This window comes from Colobus angolensis, unplaced genomic scaffold (assembly GCF_000951035.1).
Source record: "Colobus angolensis palliatus isolate OR3802 unplaced genomic scaffold, Cang.pa_1.0 Scaffold62, whole genome shotgun sequence".
Lineage (NCBI taxonomy): Eukaryota > Metazoa > Chordata > Mammalia > Primates > Cercopithecidae > Colobus > Colobus angolensis.
In genome coordinates, this window is record NW_012119821.1 from 2,485,793 (window position 1) to 2,496,003 (window position 10,211).

The following is a 10,211-nucleotide window of genomic DNA, read 5'->3' on the forward strand; positions in this document are numbered from 1 at the left end:
GCCTCCCAAAGTGCTGGGATTACAGGCTTGAGCCACCGCGCCCGGCCTTGTGTACATGTTTTAATGTGAATATGTGTTTTCAATTCTCTTCATTATATACCCAGCAGCAGAATTTCTGGATCATAAAGTAACTATTTTTTTTTTTTTTTTTACTTTCCCATTTAAAAAAATTGGGTGGCATAGCGGGGCCTGGTGGCTCATGCCTCTAATTCCAGCACTTTCGGAGGCCAAGGTGGGAGAACAGCTTGAGCTCACGAGTTTGAGACCAGACTGGGCAACATAGCAAGATCTTGTCTGTATAAAAATTAAAAAAAAAAAAAAAAATTAAGCCAGGCATGGTGGTATGAGGCCACCAGGAGGCCACCTCAGGAGGCTGAGGTGGGAGGATCACTTGAGTCCAGGAGATCAAGGCTGCAGTAAGCCATGACCACAAAACTGCACTCCAGCCTGGGGGGACAGGGCAGCACGCTGTCTCAACAATAACAACAACAACAAAAGGATTGCCCTTTTATTGTTGAGTTGGAAGCATTCTTTATAAACTGGATGTAAAAGTCCCTTATTAGACATGATTTGTAAATATTTCCCCCCGTTTTCTGAGTTGTCTTTTCACTTTCTTGACAATGCCTTTGAAGCCCAAAAGTTTTAAACTTTTTAAAGAATTGCCGGACTGTTTTCCACAGTGGCTGCACCATTTTACATTCCCATCAGCAATGTATGGGGGTTTCAATTTCTCCACAAACTCACCAATAACTGTTATTATCTGTCTTTTTTATTACAGTCATCTTAATGGGTATGAAGTGATTTCTCACAGTGGTTCTGACTAGTCCATAATGACTAACAATGTTGAGCATTTTTTTCATGTGCTTATTGGCCTCTTATTTTAAGGAATGTCTACTTAAATCCTTCCCCTTTTAAAAAATGTGTTTATTTGTCTGTTTATTGTTGAATTGTAACAGTTATTTACATATGTTACTCAACTTTTACGGGAGGCTATTGTTTTGAACAGAGCTCCTGCAGGAGGCCCCAACAGACCAGACAAAATAAAAACAGTCGCTCATGCTAAGTGCCACATGATCAAAATGAAACTCTGAGGAAATAGGTAGATTTTGCCAATTGAGCAATTTTTCCTGAAAACAAGAGATGCACAGCAACCAATCAGAAAGGGTACAGTCAACCTGAGTCTGAGTAATAAGAAAAGCCTCTCTGCTTTTACCTTCATAAGTTACCTGAAGTAAACTGATGTTAACCAATCCTCTTTCTTTTTACTTTCTTTCTTTTCTTTTCTTTTCTTTTTTTTAATTAAAGTGGTTAGGGTCTTCTTATTTTGCCCAGGTTGGACTCCTGGGCTCAAATGATCCTCTTGTCTCAGCCTCCTGAGTAGTTGAGACTATAGGCACATGCTACTGTACTCAACTCCAATCTGCTTTTTTCTTTTTTCTTCGAAATTTTTTTTCATAATTGAGATTTTATTGTTGTGTTGAAAATCAGTACACACACATTTCAATTTGCAAACAATTTTTAACATAAGTACCAAAAATCTAAAATGCCATGTTTTTCCCACCCCATCCCCCGCAGATGGAGTTTTGCTCTTGTCATCCAGGCTGGAGTGCATTGGTGCCATCTTGGCTCATTGCAACCTCCGCCTCCCAAGTTCAAGCAATTCTCCTGCCTCAGCCTCCTGAGTAGCTGGGATTACAGGCGCCCACAACAATGTCTGGCTAATTTTTGTATTTTTAGTAGAGACAGGGTTTTGCCATGTTGGCCAGGCTGGTCTCGAACTCCTGAACTCAGGTGACCTGCCTGCCTCGGCCTCCCAAAGTACTGGGATTACAGGCGTTAGCCACCGCACCCAGCCACCATATACTTTTAGAAGTTATTCCAGTGACTTTCTAGCTTAAATTCGGAGGGAAATTTTCCTTAAGAGGCGATCAAGTACCAGTATCTTCACATGTTGATAAGCTGTTAAATACATCCCAGTAACTCACAATTTAATACCATATACACTACATACTCTAATTTTCAATCTTTCACAACACACTAACAATGTTATTAGGAAAATATAGGACTACCATAACCAAAGGTGTCACAGAGTGCACACAATTCTGACGGGGAAAGCCATGATCAAAGAGTGGTTTTTATAAGGAAACAATTCTACTAAAAAATAACACGGGAACGGAAGTAATTTAAAATGTTCAAGACATTAAATGCAGGACCGTGACTCCATATTGTCATTTGGTATGCTTAATATTAGAGGATATAAAACTAACCCCCTATCTACGGAATGTTAAGCTGACACTCAAGACAGTCAAAGCCTCCCATAATTCAATATTCCACACTATTTTCTGGTTGTGCCAAAAAATAAACAACCAGCAAATGATTTCACCTCTTAAAGCATTTACACTTAAAAAATAGGATGAGGTGGGATTCCCTCCTTCTTAAAAATGTTCCCTGAGTGACTAAAAAACTTGCATTTACAAGATAGTTGATAAAAATATTCCTCTGGATTGTACAAGGAGGGAGACAGGGACTACTAAAACACAGTAGATGATATTAATCAGACTTGGCTTTTTTTTTTTTTTTTTTAACCAAACTCATTTTATTGCCAGACAGACTTGGCTTCTTTCCCTCAGCCTTCATCGAAGGCAGGACTCTCTTCGGTTTTAGTTTCTTCATTTTCTGCAGGTAAGTCTTCTTTGGTTTCTTGGTTAGCCACTTTGGCCAGTTTTCCTTTTGCTCCCCTTTTGGTTTCCATTTTGTGTCTGCAGATTGATCCTTTCATGATCGCATTTTTTGGCTTCATTCCTGCTTCTGCAGGAGCAGGTTTAGATGACAATTGCACGAATCTACTCTTGGGCTCTTCCTTCACTTCCCCTTCTGCTGGACTCACCCTCCAGTTGGGCTTCTTGTCAGCCGGAAAGGCGCCTGTCTGGTGCTCAGTGCCTACAAGCCCTGGTGTGCCCCCCTCTATGGAGCCGGGCCACCTGGCTGTTGCCACTCCTCCTGCCACCTCAGCGGCTGAGATCCCCACTTTTTTCTCTTGTTTCTGGGTTTTTCGTTCCTACTTTAGAGGACCCACTGTTCTGTCATGCCCTCTGGAAATTCTTACTCTATTTATAGAATGGGATGCTGCCCCAATTCATGAATTGCAAATAAAAGCTGATTCGATCTAAATTGAACTAAATTTGCTGTAACTTTGTTCAACATATATTTTAGATGTAAGACCCTTATCAACATATAATTTGCAAGCATTTTCTCACATTCTATGACTTATCTCTTAACTTTCTTAATAATGTTCTTTTGCAGCGGCATAATCCCGGCTCACTGTAACCTCTACCTGCACCTCCCCGGTTCAAGTGATCCTCCTGCCTCAGCCTCCTGAGTAGCTAGGACCACAAGCACATACCATCACGCATGGCTAATTTTTGTATTTTTAGTAGGGGTAAGGTTTTGCAATGTTGGCCGGGCTAGTCTCAAACTGTGATCTGCCTGCCTGGGCCTCCCACAGTGCTGGGATTACAGGCATGAACCACTGCACCTGGCCTGAAGCACAAAAGGTTTTTATTCTTGATGGAATCCAACGTATCTATTTGGTCTTTGACTGCTTGTGCTTTAGGTGTCCTACAGGGGAAACTGCTGACTGACCAAAGGTCATGAAGACTCATGCCTGTGTTTTATTCCAAGAGTTTTGTAGACCTACATTTGGTCTTTGATCAGATTAGATATGTTAAAATATGGTGTGAGGTAGTTCAGCCTCTGTAAGTGGTTATTCAATTGTCCAAACATTTGTTGAGAAGACTGTTATTTTCTTTTCTTTTTTTTTGAGACGGAGTCTCGCTCTGTCACCTGGGCTGGAGTGCAGTGGCCGGATCTCAGCTCACTGCAAGCTCCGCCTCCCGGGTTTACGCCATTCTCCTGCCTCAGCCTCCTGAGTAGCTGGGACTACAGGCGCCCGCCACCTCGCCCGGCTAGTTTTTTTGTATTTTTTAGTAGAGACGGGGTTTCACCGTGTTAGCCAGGATGGTCTCCATCTCCTGACCTCGTGATCCACCCGTCTTGGCCTCCCAAAGTGCTGGGATTAAAGGCCTGGGCCACTGCGCCCTGCCGACTGTTCTTTTCTTATTGAATTGTCTTGGCACCCTTTTGAAAATCAACTGCCTATAAATCTGTAGGTTTATATCTTGTCTCTCACTGATCTATATGTCTATTGTCTACCCCTATGCCAGTACCACAGTTTGATTACTGTGGCTTTGAAGGTAAATTCTGAAATCAACAAGTGTAAGTCCTTCAACTTTGTTCTTCTTTTTCAAGACTGTTTTGGCTATTTTGGGAGCCTTGCATTTTCCATATCAATTTTAAGATCAGCTTGTACATTTCTTCAAAATAATTTTTAAAAGGCAGCTAAGATCTTTATAGAGATTGCACTGAATCTGTAAATCAATTTGGGGAGTATTGCCATCTTAACAAAATGAAGTCTTCAAAATCATAAACAGTAAGTATTCATTTATATAAGTCTCCTTTAATTTTTTTGAATAATTTTTATAGGTTTTAGAGCATAAGTTTTATGCTTCTTTTGTTAAATTCATCCATATGTATTTAATCTTTGTGATACTATTATAAATGGTATTTTTTTCTTAATTTCATTTTTGAATTGTCCATTGCTAGTGTATAGAAATACAACTGACTTTTGTATATTGATCTTGTATTCTGCAACCTTGCTGTACTTGTTTATTAGTTTTCTAGTAAATTTTTGACCTATATATTAGGTCATCTGTGAATAAGTATCATGTTACATCTTCCTTTCCAATATGAATGCTTTTTATGTCCTTTTCTTGCCCAATTGCCCTAGTTAGAACTTTCAGTGAGTAAAGTGGTAAGAGTGGATAATTTTGTCTTGTTCCTGATCATATGGAGACAGCTTTCCATATTTTATCATTACACAATATGTTACTTAATGATGCTGCTATCAGGTTGAGAAAGTTCTCTTCTATTGACAGTTTGTTGACTGGAAAATCTGAGTTGATCTATCATCATGAAAGGGTGCTGGATTTTGTCAATTGCTTTTCTGCTTCTATTGGGATGATGTGGTTTTGCCCTTTATTCTATTAACATTTTGTATTATATTAGTTGATTTTCATATATTAAACCAACATTGCATGTCTGGAATAAATTGCAGTTGATCATGGTGTATAATCCTTTTCATGTTTTTAGATATGTTTGCTAGTATTTTGTTATTTTTACATCTGTATTTATAACAGATACTACTCTGTATTTTTTTTTTCTTGTGATGTTTTTGTTTGATTTTGGTATCAGGTTAATAATGGCCTTACAGAATGAGAAATGTTCACTAAAATGTTCCTTCCTCCTCTATTTTCTGAAAAACATTTGTTACAAACAAAAATACATTTATGCTGACTTTCATGTTTACCTACATATTTGCAGTACTCTATTCACATTATTCTTCATGTGAATTCAAGTTACTGTCTAGTGTCCTTTTATTTTAGCTTGAAGGACTCCTTTTAATGTAGGGCAATTATGCTAATGATAAATTATTTTGGCTTTTGTTTGCCTCTGTATGTCTTAAATTCTCCTTCATTCTTATAGAATAATTTTGCTGTACAAAGAACAACTGGTTGGCAGTCTTTTTCTATTTTATGTCATCCCTCTGCCTTTTGGTGTCCATGGTTTCTGATGTGAAATCAGCTGTTAATCTTATTGAGGAATTCCTTATATGTAATGAATTGCTTCTTTCTTGGTGCTTTCAAGATTTTTTGTCTATATCTATTGGCAGGTTTATTATGATGTGTCTAGATATGAATTTCTATGAGTTTATTCTATTTAGAGTACATTGAGCTCCATCCATATGTAGGTTAATGTTTTTCATCAAATTTGGGAAGTCTTCTGTTTTATTTCTTCAAATATCTATTTTCCTCCTTTTTTCTCTCTTTCCTTTCTTTCTGGGACTCTCATTATGCACATGGTAGTATGCTTAATGGTATCTCACAGATCTCAGACTCTGTTCATTTTTCTTCATTCTTTTCTTCTCTCTGTTCTTCAGTCTGGATAATCTGAATTGACCTATCTTCAAATTTGCTGATACTTTCTTCTGCCAGCTCAATTCTGGTGTTGAGTCTCTCTAGTGACGTTTTCATTTGAAGTTCCTGCATTTTTTAACTCCAGAATTTCTACTTGATTCTTTTTTAAATGTTTGATTTCTTTAAAGATTTCTATTTGATGAGACCTCATTCCCACATTTTCTCTTAGTTCTTTAGACATGGTTTCCTTTAGTTCTTTGAACATATTTAAATAACTGTTTTGAAGTCTTTGTCTAGTATGTCCAATAGCCAGTATTACTCAGAAACAGTTCCTTTTTACTGTTTTCCCCATGTGTGAACCATACTTTCTTGCCATGTTTCATAATTTTGTTAAAGACTGGACATATAAAATAATATAATGTGACAACTCTAAAAATGAGATTTTCTCCCCTTACCAGGGTTTGTTTTGTTGCTGTTTGTTTGGTCACTTTGCTAAATGAATTCTGTAAAGTCTGTAGTCTTGGTCAGGTGTGGCAGTGAAATCTCTGGTTGGTTAGTTCAGTTGCCAGCCAATAATTGGTCAGATTTCCTTAGATGCATTGAACCACTATGTGTCCTAGCCTTTGCTACCTTTGGGAAAGGGGGTCTGCATGCATGCTGAAGCACACCTCCTACATGCAGGCAGGCAGTTTACAACCCTACCTTAGTCTTTCCTTTCTGCCAGCACAGTGCTTCAAAGCCAAACAAGGATGAGGACTGAGAGCTTTCTTAAGTCTTTCCTGGTGTCTGCTATTGCTGCTGTAACGAACTCACCACAAGTTAGTTTACCACAAATGCAGTGGCTTAAACAACAGACATGTATTCCCTTACAGTTCTGGAGGTCTAGTCTAAAATCAAAGTGTGAACCTGGAGGACATTATGGTAAGTGAAACAAGCCAGACACAGAGACGCAAATCCTGTATAATCTTACTTAGACTGCACATGGAATCTAATACAGAGTAGAACAACAGTTGCCAGAGGCTGGTGGGGAGGGCAAGGAAAGAAATAGGGAGTTGGTCAAATGGTGCAAAGTTTCAGAGAGACAGGAGGAATATTTTGAGATCTACTGCACAGAAGGTTAACCATAGTCAATAAAAATGTTATTGTGTGTCTCAAAATAACAGAGTAAATTTCAAATGTTTCACCAGAAAAAATAAGTGAAGTGATAGATATGTTAATTATTAGCCTGGTTTAATCATTCCACATTGTATACAAATATCAAAACATCACATTGTACCCCATAAAGTATATAATTATGATTTGTCAATTAAAAATAATGTTAATTAAAACAAAGGTGTTAATAGGGCTACATTCCTTCTGGAAGCTTCAGGGAAGAATCCACCCTCTTACCTTTTTTTTCCAGCATCTAGAGCCACCTTCATTCCTTGGCTAATGGCCCCTTCCTCACATCACTCCATCCTCTTCCTTCCATCATCACATCTCCTACTTCTGACTCTGATTTTCCCATGTCTCTCTTATAAGGACCTTTGTGATTATACCAGATCCACTCAGATAATTAAGATATTTAATTTATCTTAATCACATCTGCAAAGTCCCTTTTACTATGTAAGATTACACAGTCACAGATGAAAACAGTTATTATTGAAGGGTTATTTCAGGCAGCCAAGGAACATAAAATTCAGGTCATCAGAGGGAAAGTCCTTAGAAACAAAACAGAAGACAGGGCCTTAAGCTGGTATAAAACCAGCATCACACTAATGTGATGCTGTTAGAGATACTTCAAAAAAGTCATAATTCAGCAACTACAATAATCGAGAGAGCAGCTGGGAACAAGAGGGAAATGACATTGGAGAGGTGGATAGAGATTTGTGGTCTTCAGATTTGAAAGGCAATAGCTAAGAGGGTTATGAACAAATAATATACAAATATTAAAAAGCATAGATAGAAAAGTAACACACTTTTCATAGTAAGTGAGGAATTTATGAGATTCCACACCCTGAGGATATTGTAAAATAAAATACAATATAAAATAGCTTCAAAGCTTCAGAGATAATTACTCCAAAGTAATTTAAAGAAACTGTGATGGACTGAATTGTGTTCCCTCAAAATTCCTATGTAGAAGGCCTGATCTCCAAATAACTCTATCTGGAGATGGGGCCTTTAGGTTAAATGAGGTCATTAAGGTGGGGACCTAATTTGATAGAACAGGTGACCCTATAAGAAGAGATGCCAGAGATCTCTTTCTCTCCTCTTGTAAGAGAGAAAAGACTATGTGAGGACACAGTGAGAAGGGGGCTGCCTACAGGCCAGGAAGACAGGCCTCACCAGAAACCAACCCTAAGGGCAACTTGATCTTGAACTTCTAGCTTCTAGAACTGTGAGAAAATAAACTTTTGTTGTTTTAGCCACCAAGTCTGTAGTATTTTGTTATAGAAGCCCTAGCTGACAGGAACTTTAGATATTTTGGTAGATATCTCTAGTATCGTGAGATTGCCATCAGGAAAATTATCTCTTCTCAAGAAAATACTAGTTGGTTTCAGTGTTAAAGTCAGTAGGAATATTTGTTCATTTAATCATGGGACAAATATTCAAGTTCAGTGTCAGGCTGTAGAATTTGTGTTTATAGGTATGTGTGTGTGGTACGCTGGGGGAAGTACAAAGATGGATAACATGTAAACTCCTAAACATTATCACAATATAGCATGCAGTAATTCTGGGTTTTTTGTTTTTTTTAAAGAAAAAGCCCAAACACACGTGAAGAATTCTACCTAATTATGCTGAGGTAGATTCTCAACAATGAGGCTCTGCTTTCCCTACTAAAGTGGTAAGAAAGTATACACCATGGTTCTCAATCTCAGCACTACTGACTTTTGGACCAGATGATTTTTTGTTGTAGGTGGCTGTTCTCTGGCATCTATCCATGAGATGCTAGCAGCCCCTCAGCACCCCCCTGCTCCCCACTCTGACAGCCAAATATGTCTCCAAATATTGCTAGATATCCTCTAGGTGATTGATAAAATGGCTGAAAGAGCTCCACAGGTGATCCGATCCAACCCCCGAGGAGGCAAACACCACAAAAGTGTGCACCAATAACAACATTAGACAACCTGCAAGAAATGCAGATCGGAGGATAAGACACTGCTACAAGAATTCAGAGAACAAATGACGGAGAAAGCCAGCAACATGGGGTCACACATTTTTTAAAGCATAGTACTCAAAAATACTTTATGTCTTTTTTATATATTTTACATGTTTTCCTGAGATACTTGGGCCAGAGTTAGAATAATAAAGAGAATTACAGAGGATGTGTGAGAAAATTTGCTGTAGGTGGAATTTCCTGAAGGTCTACGAGTAAAGACACTGTATTTCCTTAAAGGAGGAAAAAGATGGAACCTGTCCTCAGCTCCTGACAGCCTTCCTTCAGGTTTATATTGATGCACACATTATTTAGTAAGTGCATACTATGTTCCAGGCACTACACAACAGGCACAGTTCCTGGTGCTGGGAACACAATAAAGAATAAAATTTCCAATACTTTCTGCCCTCATGGAGCTTACTTTCTCATGGGGGTGCGAGGGAGGGTGAGGGATTTGAGGAGAAACATAAACAACAGAAATAAAATATGTAATGTAATACATGGTACTAAGTGCTACGGGGAAAAATAAAACCAGAAACAGGGACTGGGTGTGCCGCGTAAGGGGATTCAGTTGAGGGAGCTCATGGAACGTATCGCTGAGCTGATAACATCTGAACAAAGATACCTGGTCCTCACCGCCTAGAAAGGGGTCCTAAGCCGATCACTGGAAACACCTCTGCCTCCGACCATCCCACATTGTCTCTCTCCTTGTGTCCCAGCGCCGGTACAGAAACAGAGCCGCCACCGATTACTGAGCACAGAGTCCCCCTCCAACCAAGCGCTGGGCCAGGCGCTCCCCATACATCACGTTAGTCCGAGCTCGGGAGGTGCGTGCTACTATTCCCAATTTTTAGAGAAGAAAGTGAGTCTCCAGCATATGTTCTTATCACGCGGCTAGGAAGCGGCAGAGCCGGGTTCCCACCCAGGTCTTCCTCGACTCCGAAACCACATGGAGGCGGCTCTGCAAAAGCTGTTAAACGCACAAGCCAACAAAGAGCAACGCCCGGCGCGTGCCAGGCCCCGAGCAGGGGCGGCGAACGCCG

General features: G+C 39.4%; 1 protein-coding gene across 1 annotated transcript in view; it reads right to left on the reverse strand.

Annotated features, from left to right (window-relative positions):
* The window catches only part of CCDC112 (coiled-coil domain containing 112), a 30,416-nt gene extending 20,247 nt beyond the window's left edge, over positions 1-10,169 (reverse strand). Inside the window, exon 1 of the mRNA XM_011963657.1 lies at positions 9,794-10,169. The gene's annotated coding sequence lies outside the window, so the exon portion shown is untranslated. The remainder of the gene's footprint in view (positions 1-9,793) is intronic.
* Positions 10,170-10,211: the final 42 nt, after the last annotated feature.